This window comes from Phasianus colchicus, chromosome 6 (genome assembly GCF_987193195.1).
Source record: "Phasianus colchicus chromosome 6, bPhaCol1.hap1.1, whole genome shotgun sequence".
NCBI classification, from domain to species: domain Eukaryota; kingdom Metazoa; phylum Chordata; class Aves; order Galliformes; family Phasianidae; genus Phasianus; species Phasianus colchicus.
In genome coordinates this window covers 38,648,684-38,662,230 of record NC_143441.1, presented here as the reverse complement: position 1 = coordinate 38,662,230, position 13,547 = coordinate 38,648,684, and the positions used below count along the sequence as shown (strand labels likewise).

At 46.0% G+C, this 13,547-nt stretch overlaps 1 protein-coding gene across 1 annotated transcript in view; it reads right to left on the bottom strand.

Annotated features, from left to right (window-relative positions):
• The window catches only part of JCAD (junctional cadherin 5 associated), a 55,787-nt gene extending 49,701 nt beyond the window's left edge, over window positions 1-6,086 (bottom strand). The window contains exon 1 of the mRNA XM_090143037.1: window positions 5,930-6,086. The gene's annotated coding sequence lies outside the window, so the exon portion shown is untranslated. The remainder of the gene's footprint in view (window positions 1-5,929) is intronic.
• Between the last annotated feature and the right edge of the window lie 7,461 nt (window positions 6,087-13,547).

Below are 13,547 nucleotides of genomic sequence, written 5' to 3'. Positions count from 1 at the left end.
ATGGGTACGAGCAGGGTTTGAGCATGGCGGGGCTGTGTGCAATGGAGTTCCTTGTGCGGTGAGTTTGGCACAGCCTAAGCTCAGTGCTGTGCTTGGTTTGATAGATGTGTCCTGCAGGTAGCAAATGCCAAGTGCATAAACACCCTACCAAAAGCAGCAGAAAAGAGAGGAAAAATAAGAGAAACTCACTGCTGAGGGACAAGACATCCAAATAAAAGTGAAAACATACTAAAAGACTGTAAGCAGTTAAAAACCAAAACAAACAAACAACAAAACCACAACAACTTCAGAGAGTTTGAGATTATTAGGAACTTGTGTATGTTGTAAGCCTATACATAGATTTCGGTTACATGATTCACAAGGATATTGTAAATAATAGAAAAGAACATACAGGAACATCTGACACTTGCCTCAGAGTGGGAGACCTGTATTTAGGTTTGGGTGGGAGTTCCCCAAATAATCTTTGCCATTGTGAAAGGCTGAAACACTCATCTTCCTCACCCTATGCTGTGAGGAAAAGATATTATCCTTGCATCCAAAGTGAGGGAAGAGCCCCAACACAAAATAGGACATGAATTACATGGGAAAATACTGTTTGGATCATTAGGATGTTTGCTACAAGAATACTCAGCCATGGCTGTGCCTTGATAGGAGACAAAATAGGTGCAACTTTTCATGAAAAATCTTTTTGTGTCTCACCCTATCCCACACCACTGGGCTACAGAATAACATAAAGACAAACTTATACCTGCAGCACAACTACAGGAAAGTTGCAGGCCTCTCAGGGTTGTGGTGAGCCTGAATCTTTTAGACACAGGATCTGGAGATCTCAAAGGTACTATACAACTGTCTTCCAAAACCCAAGCCCTGGTGTGGCTCAGGATAGAAGACCTGGCCTGTGCAGTCTGTGGAGACCAGGAGTCTGCAGAGTAGGGCAAAGCAGAATGTTTGGAAAATAGCATTAACTTCTGAGACGAAATAGCACATATTTCAGTACTGTATGGAAACATAAGAAATAGGAATTGTACAAAAGCCTCACTTCATTCATTGAGAAACTGCAAAATGAATTTCATACACTTTAGCAAAGACCACATCCCAAGGTACAGTACTGTTGAACTAGTCACACAGGCTAGAGTAATTCAACCAGAACTGTAGGAAGAATGTGATGGGATAAATGCACAGATGCTAGTTGTGAACAGATCTGGGGCAAGAGCAGGTCTGAGTCTCAAGTAAGTTACAAGCAATGAAGGTTTTGGGTTTGTACCCATCAGGTGACCTCACCGTGAAAGGTGTCTGAACCAGCAAGGGCTGCAGGTTAGGAGGCAGCAGCACTTCCAGAGCTGTGCGAGAGACCTTGCATACAGCCACTTCATTAATGGTGTTAGTCCCTGTGCGTGGTCAGTATATGGAAGCTGTGTAGACATAGCAGTGTCTTCCGAGAGTTCTTCCCTTTGAAGTTCTTCCTTGAGAATTTGATAGTTGCCACAAGGGCATGCCCTATGAGCATTTCTGATCCTTTGGCTATTCTGCTGACAGCTCCCGAGGAGCTGTGGCTGTTCATCTGGTCATTGCTCCCACACTGCCTTGCACACCAGAGCCCTGATGTGAGCGTGGTGCTCCCAGGAGTTGATATTGATGAGGAAACATTGCTGCCTGTTTCTGTGAAAGGAGAGGCCATGCAAGATGCTCCATAGCTGGTAGCTCTACAAGAAGTGAAAGAAATCAATGCTTCCTGCAGCTCTGGTGGGAAGGGAAGCGAGCAGACTGCAGCTCCCTACCTTCCAATGTAGGACTCACATCAAGTGGCAAAATGGAAACCCTGACATTTCACCATCTGCCTGCATATACTGCATAAGTATTGCATACAGAAATAGGCTGTGAGAGTACTGTTAAGATTGAAAAACCCAGGAGATAAGAGATGCTAGAACTAGGACTCCCTTGTGCTATGTACATTATGAGACATTTTAGAAAACCACCCATGAATATGCCAGAGATCTCAGCTTTAATTCAGATTACAAAGTGGACAGTCTTCATTGAGTAAAATGTTATACAGGACTTCGTGTTCTCCTCAGTGCTCAGGGTGGTCCTAAGCTTTAACCCAAGTCTCCCTCTGTATAAAGAATACCTATTTTTTCACAACAGTGACAATCTCTGTGTAGTCCTTGAATGCTTCACAGCATTTATTGTAGAACTGAATCATAGAATCATTAAGGTTGGAAAAGATCTCCAAGATCATCCAGACATCCACTTGCCACCAATATTGCCCACCAAATCATATCCTTAAGTACTACATCTACACGTTTCTTGACCACTTCCAGGGATGGTGACTCCACCACTTCCCTGGACAGCCTGTTCCAATGTCTCCCCATTCTTTCTGAAAAGAAATTTTTCCTGGTGTCCAATCTGAACTTCTCCTGGCACAACTTAAGGCCATCCCCTCTTGTCCTATCACTCCAAGATGGAAGAGGCCAACTTCCATCTCATCACAACCTCCTTTCAGGGAGTTGTAGAGTGATAAGGTCTCCCATGAGTCTCCTCTTCTCCAGGCTGAACAATCCCAGCTCCCTCAGTCGCTCTCCATCAGCATTGTGCTTCGGACCCCTCACATCTTCATTGCCCTTCTCTCTCCACGCATTCCAGGGCCTCAATGTCTTTCTTGAAGTGAGGGACTCAAAACTGAACACAGTACTTGAGGTGTGGCCTCACTTGAGCTGAGTACAGAGAGATGATCACCTCCCTGCTCCTGCTAGCAACGCTATTTCTGATACAAGCCAGGATGCCATTGGCTTTCCTGGTCATCTGAGCATACTGCTGGTTCATGTTTAGCTGAGTGTTGACCATCACCCCCAGGTCTATTTCTTCCACACAGAAGGAGAGACGGGTGTTGAGGTCTCTCAACCAGGCTCTCTCCCCCAGGCCCATAGAATTGCCTGGGATTGTTGTGGCCAAAGTGCAGGATCCAGCCTTTGGTCTTATTGAACTTCATCCCATTGGCCTCAGCCCAGTATTCCAGCCTGTCCAGGTCCTTCTGTAGGGCCTTCCTACCCCCAAGCTCATGAACACTTCCCACAATTTGCTTTCACCTGCAAACTTACTGAGGGTACACTCAATTCCTTCATGCAGATAAATAAACATATTATCACTCATGACTGGTTGCCAGCTGTATTTTGCTCCATTCACCACCATTCTCTGGGCCTGGCCATCCAGCCAGTTTTTCACCCAGCAAAGGGTGAACCTGTCCAAGCCATGGGTTGCCAGATTCTCTAGGAGAATGGGAGACTGTCAAAGGCTTTGCTGAAGTCTCCCTCATCCACCAGGCAGGCCACCCAGTCATAGGAGGAGATGAGGTTGGTCAAACAGGACCTGTCTTTCACGAACTCATGCTGGCAGGGCCTGATCCCCCAGTTATCCTGCACATGTTGTGTGATTGCCCTCAAGATGATCTGTTCATTAACCTTCCCTGGCACAGGTCTGTAGTTCCTCAAGCTATGCTACCAGCCGGGGTGTGATGCTGCTTCAGTCTCCTGAACCAAAGGGTCACAGAGGAAAGGCATGCAGGCAGGCAGCTCAATCACATTAAGCCCCATTTTGCCAGAGTCTGGCCAGACGATAGGGCTGCTCAGTCCCTGCAGAGCCATGGGAGTAGCAGAAGTTTGGTAGCACCCCTGGGTGCACGGGAACTTTGGGGTCAGCTCTGGGATCTGCTGGGGCAGTGGGCTGGGCTCACTCACTGGAAGAAATCTCAGCAGATTTTGACTACTGAGCCCTAGCATGTCCTTAATAACTTGCTATTTTTTCCTTTCAAAGTCTATCACGAGGCCAAATTGGAGGAGATTTACAAAGTAAGAAAAAACAATAATAAAACAAGCCACAGTCCTGACACAAAGCTCAGACTCTGCCAAATTTCAGATCTCTACTCCAAAGTGCAGAGAAATAAGAGCTATCCAAAAGGATCACTAGGTTCTCCTCCTGTTTTTCCCTTCCTTTTTTTTTTTTTTTTTTTTTTCAGTTGGACAACAATGCCTTTTTCCCCTATGTTCATTCTTGGAAATAGCTGGACAATTTTGGCTGAAATTTTCCAGAAAAGAACTTAGCCTGAGGCAGACAATCAAGTAGGAAAAATTCAGTCTGAATGATTCTAGTCTGGCAAAGTTATAAACAACTGTGAATGTGGTCTTATAGCAGGGTATGTTCGGGTAATCTTAATCATAGGAGTCAAACACATGGTCGCAACTTTGTCACATTCAAAGCTATGAAAGCGGATGATGCTGTTCCATTCAGGTGTGTCATATCATGATTCTGATTTGTCACCAGGATAAAAGCGTTAATGCAGTCATCCCACTGAGCCTTCCCACACCCTTCCCACTTGAACAGCTCTTTCCATCAAACAACTGGTCATACAGAAAACACACTTCCCTTGCCTCCAGTATTTGCGTTTGAGCTTCTGCTTCTTGGATGAGGCAGCTGATGCTAAAATGGGATTGCTCTCAGAACTAACATATTCAAAATTAATAGAAGAAGTAAAGCAACACACTCCTTTGGCAGTTTCCCATGCATATTTTCCATGAAAGTTCATTTTTCCACATGAACAAATTGTGAGTATGTGGGGGATTTTCACTGAATCTTGATATGGAGCTTAGAATTCTTGGCACCACTCTGGGAAGTTGAAATGACATCAGCTCAACTTTCTATATTGAAATTTTATAGTTGCTGCCTGACCGCATTTCTTTGTTCTGCACATATTCTCTCTCCTCCGAGCTGCCTCTCTGCCATGGCATGTGGTACACAACCACTGCAAAAAAGCCCCACGCCAGGCACCCAGATGGTGAAGCCACATCATTTCCTCTGGGACTAAGCAGTGGTGCTGGCTTAGGGGAAGAGGTTACTTTTGCCAGCCAGGAGCTCCCTGCAGCACGGCAGCTCAGTGCTACAAGGGTCTTGGCACAGCATCCTCCTCCTCCTTCCTCTGGAGGGTAGCACAGGAATGGGACAGTGGGACTGGGGGGAACAGGCACGGACACTGTGAGAAACCATCCTGCCTCACTCAAGGGAGGGAAGGAGGAGAAAAGAAAGAAGAGAGAGTGGGAGATGAGGCTCCTCGAGACCGGTGAGCATCACCTGGAGCAGCACTGCTTTGCTGGAGGGAAGGAATGTGTGCCCTCCCCTCAGGGTGGGAAGCAGCAGCACGCTTTAAAATTGAGCAAAAATCTGAGTGTTGGTGTTCCTGTATTATCCCTCAGTGCACAAGGTGTGCTGTGTTCGGTGATGCCCCGTGACTCCTGCTGGGACACGGAGAGTTAACAGAGTCAGCATGGGGAGCACAGCACCACACAGACATCCTTCTGCCTGCCTGGATTTCAGCTAAAAGCAGATTTCAAGATAAAGATGATGCTTCCCTGCATCCTTTGGGACTTGGAAAGTCCAAAGAGTAAATAAAGGCAGATAATTATCTGGCATGCTGTATCCCAACATTCTTGCATGCACTGTGCTGTGTTAGTGTGAGGGTCGCACCGCCACGTCCCTCACACAGCCCTCACACAGCCCTCACACAGCACACAGCCTGCACACAGCACACAGCCCTCACATACAGCACACAGCCTGCACACAGCCCCCAGCCCAGAGCCCCCAGTGCCTGCAGGGCTGCAGCCCGCCTGTATGACAGCAGTGCCCGGCACTGTCGGTGCTCCATCTCCTACATGCGTGGCAGGAGCTGCTGCTGTTGCCCGATTACCATTTCACCTTTCCTCAGCTGTATGGGAACAGCCGCGGGAGCAGATTAACAGTTAAAGATTGTGAAGCCATTTGCCAAATGCTTCTCGCTACATAAGCAGCGTTTTCACAGTCGCGTTTGCAACAGTATTTTCACAGTCACATTGGTTGGCTCCTTTAGTACCCATGCAAACACACACAGAATGCAGCAAGTCTTTACCTTGTGTGCAGGCAGGAGAGCCCCCACTGCGCTCTCCTGGATCAGCAGCGGGGTGGGAAGCAGCACCACGAGAGCCCCTTGGGCACATCCATCAGCGGAGTTGTGTGACTCCCGCTCGCGGCTCTAAGTTTGTGCTCTGAATAGAGGCTGTGTTATTTTAACCACAGGATTTCTGGTCATGGGGGAGGAGAGATGGATTAGGTACGTTGCAGCCTAATGCTTCACATCTACCTCGGTTGCAACGAACTACTTTAAGCCTGATGTAAATAAGTGCTGTGAAGATATAAATTTCAAGAGCCCGCTCACCAATTATGCCTAAACTAACATGTTAAATAACTGCGGAAAATTCCAGAGGAATAAGATAAGATAACATACTTTTGTGTTCTTTCCTAAATAAAAGGCATGTGTGGAATTCCATGCTAGATACTGAGACAAGTGAGAGATAGCAGATGAACTGTGCAAAGCAGGCTCTGCAAGGTGCTGTGCCTCTGAAAGTGATATTCCCAACACCTGTTGGCATGGATTTCATCAGACATCAGTGCAAATTGCTTTTTCATGGCTTGTAAAAAGTATGGCTACGAGGGATTTGTATATAGCATTTCAAAAAACATCACAAATAAAGCTCTTCAAGGAAAAAAACAGGCTGTAGAAAAGGGGAGCAAAGGTATTAGCATGCTGAGTAAATGCCACCTCCAGCAGGGCTGCTGGCCTGATCACCTCATGTGGTTCACAGATTGCTACGGAGATCATCAGATGCAGGCAACACACTGTGCCCAGGGAGCTGGTGTGGCAGCTGTGCTTTTTTTCTGGTCCAGCTCCAAATCCTCATCGTTTCCTTCTCTGTGACACCTCTGTGCTTCAGCTGTCACCACACAGCCCCAACTCCCAGGTCCACCTCCAGCTGCCGGCTCAGGAGCGCAGATCTGTGAGTGCTGGGGAGGAGTGTTGTGTAAATAAAGCACTCCTTAATGTTTGAGCTGAACCAAAGGGAAGGATGAATGCAAAACGCTGGAGGAAAGAAGGACAAGTTCCCTTTTGTCTCTGACAACAGAGGCTTCACAAGCACAATTTTAATTCCATTTTGGATAAAACCTGGCTCTATAAATAACATTATCTTGCCCTTACATAATGCTTTTCATCCTGAAGCATTCCCAAGTGCTTTGCAGATGTAATCAGCCCATCAGAGAACCGCCAGCAGGCATCCCTGCCTGTGGAGCTAGAAGCAGTCCGGCTGCCACCACAGTGTCCGACTCCTGGCTGCTGTGTCCTGTGGTCCCTGCGGGCTCTGGGAGAACCCAGACTGAGTTCTGGTCCAGTGCCTTGAACCACCAATGTGGGCAGGAGTGTTCTGATCCATCACCCAGTGGGGCCTCAGGAAGGATGAAGGCCTCTTGTTCATGGAATGATAGAAACATAAATGTTTGCTTTGAAAGGGACCCTCAAAAGCCATTTGGTCCAATCCCCCTGCAATCAACAGGGACACCTACACTAGATCAGGTGCTCAGAGCCCTGTCCAGCCTGACCTTGGGTGTCTCCAGGGCTGGGGCATCCACCACCTCTCTGGGCAACTTGTGCCAGTGCCTCACAACCCTTAGTTTAAAAATTTCTTCCTTTTGTCCAATCTAAATCTCCCTCTTTTCATTTGAAACCATTTCCTCTTGTTTGTAATCATTTCCCCTTGGCAGGCTGGTTCTCCTGCTGTGGAACATGCTCTGGAGACACTGAGCTTCCCACATGCCCAGCCTGACTCAGCTGAGCTTGGCTTTGGCCTTGGGAGCAGGGACAGGACTGGGATCCCAGCATCTGTGCCAGCAATGGGCAGGGCTGGGCACCGAGTTGGAGCCTCCCAGTTGGCAGAGATACTGATGTGTCAGGCACTGGACCTGTGCACCAACACTGCAAGCTGCTGGACAGCCCTGCAGGAAGAAAGTGACACTTTTTTTCCTGTGCTTTTATGCTCCATTTGGAAAGAGGAGTTTTGCTTGTACAATGGTTTCTGTGCTGCAGAGGGGTATATTTTCAATTTTTGCTTAGCTGACTAGATAGGAAACAGTGGGAGGAAGAGAGGACAACAGAAGTTCCTTTGCAGGTTGACCTGAAAAGAGCCCATTTTTTCCAGAGAAATTCAAAGAAAACTCAAAACCAGTGGGGGTTAGAGAAAGCAAAAGTAATTTTGAATCAAGTGAAAACATTTGATCCTAACGTATGGTTTCACTTTTGAATCTTTCTCTTAGGTCAGACTGAGACTACATTTAATTTACAAAGAAACAGCACTTTAAAAACAAACAAAAAGAAAATGAAGATTTTCATTTCTAAAATGGCACTGCTGCTGTGTCTTAGCAGTGAGATATGTTCAGAGTCCGTTTCCCTTCTCCCAAACAAGTCAGTGAATTGGACCCAAATTCCCAAACTGTTTTGTTCAAGTCTATGTATTTTCAAAAAATAAATATATAAAATAGTTCTGTCTGAAACCCTTGCCAGATTTATACCCTGACACAGCAGCCAGCATCTGGAGGCCAAACACCTGCCCAGGGACGAAGCTTGCCTAACAGCACAGAACTTAGTTGAAATGGCTGTTTCACAAGTGTAAATGGCAACAAACTATTGCCAACCAGTGAGAGGAACCTTCCCTTTCAGCACCCTCTGCACCACACTGGTATTTCTGCACCACAACCCCACCAGGCTGAGGTCTGCAGATGCTGGTGCTCACCCACCTTCTGCCAACAGCAAAAAATGTACAGCCCGTGCCAGATTTATGTAGGAATTCTGTTTTGCATCTCAAGCATTGCTCAGATGAATCAAGCCACAAATGAAAGGAAATGTGAAGCCCAGTGAACACTACAAAGGAGTCCAATTTTGTAACAATGCCTGCAGTGGCCTCCTCTTCTGAGATAATGGGGTGAAGAATTCATACTAGGCATTCTTGGTAGAAAGCAACATGTTAAAGGAACCTGAATAGTTACAGAATCATAGAATTATAGAATCATAGAGTGGTTTGGGTTGGAAGGGACCTTAAAGACCATATAGATCAACCCCCTGTCATGTGCTGGTTCTCACCCAGAAGATGAGGCTGCCCAGGGCCCCATCCAGCCTGGCTTTGAATACTTCCAGGGATGGGGCACCTACAACTTCTCTGGGCAGCACTGCCAGGGCCTCACAACCCTCTGAGTAATGATTTTTTTCCTAACAACTAAGCTAAATTTCCCCTTTTTTTAGTTTAAAGTCAGTCCCCCTCATTGCCTTGTCTATTTTGCACATTTTCTCCCTTTTTTATGAAGTGAGCTGATGTTTAGGGAGAAACTGTTTCTGCTCATTTTGAATTAGGAAGCCATTTCTAGAAGTGATATTGCCAATCTATGCTGCTAAAATGCCTTCAGATAGAATCCAAACAAACCTGTAAGACTGATCTAGGAAACACAAGCTTTTGGGAAAAAAGCCTACTGGGAATGGTAGCAGGCCATATTTTCACACTTCTGCTCTGTAGTTTTGACAGCTGGTACTTGCTTCTGTTGAAAAATAAAGCAGAAGTTTTCTTTAATCAAAGTACCAGGGAGCTGAGGCTCTGAACCAGCCCTTCCTGGTATCAAGTGCCATAAGGCACACAATTGCAATCGTTGTCAAAAAAGAAAAAAATAATAACAAGAAAAGTGAATTTAAGCTGATACCTCTTGAATTATTTTCTTCTGGGAATATGGTGCTTTCTTTTCTGTTCCATTTATTTCTAAAATTATGCCAGTCACAACCATCGGTGAACACAAAACCCCAAGCAATGTGACAAGTTGAACAAACTCACAACAGCTGCAGGTTAACCCACAGGATTCCACTCTGTGATAGATTTTCATACTTGGCACCAAAGCCAAGTTGCTTCAATAACTATATAAAGCAAGATCTCCAGAAGACCTCATTTCCCCCTATTCTTTGAAAGAGTCATCTCATTATTTCACTCATGAAAGGGGAGCTCAGCTCTTCTGAGTACCTGCCCTCACTTGGCAGGACCAACTTCTGGAGAAACACTGTCCCTACACCTCTGCCTTCATCCCCATCTGTGTGTTGAAAGGAACCATCTTTCCTTGATGTCCTAGGTCTGGCTTTTCAGTTCCAAGCATTAATTCCCCGTAGTGAGACCTCTTTCCCATGTAGTTGTCCCAGCCCCTCTGGCGTGGTAGGGCACGCACCCCCAAGACTTGTGTTCACAAATATACACCATCACTAACAGGAAACAGTGCAGCACAGAGGAAAGACATGGAAAATGGAAAATGGAAACAAAACATCATGTTAAATTCCTCTTTGACCCATTTCAGTCTGTTTTCTCTTGTAAGATGGTGGGTATTTGGGGCCTATTTCTGCTTTGTACACTCGGAGGATTAGAGGGCACTTTTCTGGGAAAGGCCCTGTAAATCCTCTTCAGGTTTTTAATGATGAAGATGAATAAGGATGAGCATGCTCTGTCTGGAGTGAACATCAGAAAGAGCAAAACACCAGGAAGTATAATGAAAAAGACCTTAAGGTCAGAGTAATCTGAACTTTCCTCAATTTTATGACCACATTAATTCTGCTTGATTTTTTCTGAAACTGCATTTACCACATGATTTCTCAGAGGCTGGAACTGCTTCTTAGAGCTATGGAAACTCACTCACAAGCAAAGCTGTAAAGGGAGCTGCATTCAGATTGTGCATTTTCCCTAGGAGATCCACATTCATTCAAAGCCACCTGCTGCTGTACCAGAAAAACCAAAGCCCACACCTGGTTTGAAAACCAAGTTTCTCTCCTGGTAGAGGAAAACAGGGCTCTTTATGGCAAAGTTCTGATAAGCAAATTCGGATCTATGCTCAGACCAAAGAACTCACAGAAATCTTCCCCACCAAAAATCACAATAAAAGATTATAAAGGTAAGAAAAACAATGCAGAGACTGGCGGGTGAGATCTGGGCTCTATCCTTCATGGACACAACCAGCTGAAGGGGCAATATCTGGGGAATGCTGTGCACCTTATGGGACATGGCAGGTGCCAGCATCCTCCTGTGAAGCCAGGGGCACATTATGGCTGGGCCACCAGGAAGACTTACCTCATGGCCTGCCCTGTTCTCCACTCCACAGCAAGGTAGGAGGCCACTGGAGGCCACAAGTATGGCTGTGGCCCACGTTGACCTACTTTAGTGCCCCTTTGGAAAGGCAGCGCAGAGTTGTCCACATAAGCATTAAGGCAGAAATGAATGCTGGATTTCTGAAACCAAGGAGCAAAGAGCATTTTGTTTATCATCTTCATTTCCTGTGTACCTGCAGATGCCGCTTCCCCACTGTGTTACACAAACTTTGCTTTCAGGCTTTTTGGGTGAAATACTTCATTTTCTCTGCTTTACAGATAAAGAACCAGACATACAGCAGGGTGAATCACTCACCTTTGTACATGCTGTGGGTCATTGTTGGACTGATGACTCAGAGCAGAGCTCTATTCATCTAACTCCATGTCGCAAAGAAAGGCCTGAGTTTATCCTAGTTCAGTACGGTAATTCAGGCCATTTCCTGGCGCTGGTGGACTCAGCACTGTGCTTGCAGTGACCTCTCTCCTTTCACAAGCTTTCTCCCCCACCTCCCACAGCCTGGTTCTGCCCATCTCCCTCCAGCATCTCCCAAAGGCTCTGAGAAAACTGCTATGAGGCTGCTAAATTTTCAAGAAGTGATCTGGATCAAAATGCAAATTCTATAAATGAAGGATAGCTCCCACCCCCTGAAAAAAATGAGCTAAGAGGCAGCACTGTAATGCTTAAGGAACCTTGTGTTCACACCTCTCCTTGTAGGGTTCTAGCTTCTCTGTAAGGCTCCAGTTCCTGGAATAATGTGACTATGTGAAAACACCCATGATCGTTTAAGAAAAGCACTAGTAGCTCTCCAATTTGGAGAGAAAAGCTCGAAAACATGACACTGAAGGAATCAAAATCCCCAAATTAAAAAGCTACCTGGTGACTTTTTTTGGCTCATACCCTTGTCCTGCCCTCACTGGTGGAGGCAGTGGGTGGGCATGGCAAGGTGTCATCAGCCAGCGATAAGAGGAAAACCCTAACTCACTTCATGAACTGAGGCTTTTTTCCATAAGGTTCCTTTTACCAGTGTCAGCTTTTTAAGCTACCTATGTATTTCTACAATACTGGAAAACATCAATATAATGAAAATACTGCGTTTGAAAGCTTGTAACCTCCACAGTAGGTTTGCTGAAGAAGAGATGTGCAGATGCTTTGGGTCTGGCTGTTAAGAATCACTATATTGCCCTGCAAATCTGTACCTAAGATTCACAGCATGACACTACCTTCATAGGCAAGGGAAGGGTAAGGGATGTATAACCACTGAACACAGGTTTTATGTGCTCATGCAGGAGGGCTGACGGCAAAGTAAGAATGGTTTTCCTTCCTATTTCTTTCTCCTCCTAATTCAAACAGGAGGAAACCAACTTATAATGACTCCACTTCAACGTGAGTCTGGAAATTGTTTAACTAACAGCAGTGAGGGAAAAGAATAAAATAACAGAGAAAGGATCCTGGGAGAAAATGGTGCAGAAAGCAAGCTGAGGAAAATGCAACATTTTCTTTTTGTTGGCATTGTAATGGCCAAATGACACACATATAGTGTTGGTAGGGCTTTTGGAATAGAAATCTCTGTCCAGTTGGACAAGTCCCCTGGCTCCCTGGAGAGGTGTCTCTGGAAGGAGGACCTTAGGACATGTCCACAGTGCCTCCTGCTCCTCCCCACCAGCTGAAGGACAGCTGAGGGCTGCAGGTGCCCATTGTGCTCCTCCATCTGGAGATGCTCCAGCTCCCATGGGGTCTTTGTCCCCCTGGCCTCTATGTCCCCATGGGAGGCAAGCAAGCACAGAGTCCTGTCCTTTTCTTTGCATTAAATGAAGGCAATGGGATAGATGAACCTGGATTTAACCCTAAGGTTTGGGGGTCAACTCATGGACTGCTGGAGAGGGGCAGTGTGTGCTCCCCTGGCATGTACTGGGGACCCTTCAGATCCTGATATGCACAGAGTCCTCATGTGTTCAGGAAGTGAATGAAGGGATCATTTGTGAAGCACTCAGAAGACGTCAACAAAATCCACTTTATTCATCTTCAATACATCCAATGCATCTTCTCAAATCTATCAGTTCAGAGCTGCCTTCTCCAAGGCTTTGGTTTGTTGTAGCAGTGATTGCTAGAAGAGAGCTAAAAGAAGACTTGTTCTGATAATTTTCTCCAGGTACTGGAAGAGCCTGAAATACCTTTTCTTTTCTTTGTAACAGCCTTTTTCTGGAACACAAGAACAAGACAAGGACATGAGGGAGGCTTTTGAGGTGCTATGGGCTGGGGGCTGAAGGGACAAGAACAGTGGTTCACCCACAGCACAGGGCTGCAGTGCCAGCTGGAACTGGGAATTCCACTGGGGTGAGAACTGAAGGCCTGCTTTGACAAAGGCTGTCAAGAGTGCTGTCACAGAGGAGAGAAAGCTATTTATGTAAAGCCATTACAGAAACTGAAGACACTTTAGCCCTAATTCCTAGATTTCACTTCACTCTCTGCAGGGAAGATGGAGAAAATACTCTGTGAGCTCTCAGTTTGCTGTTTAAATGGGCAGGTTTCCTTAAG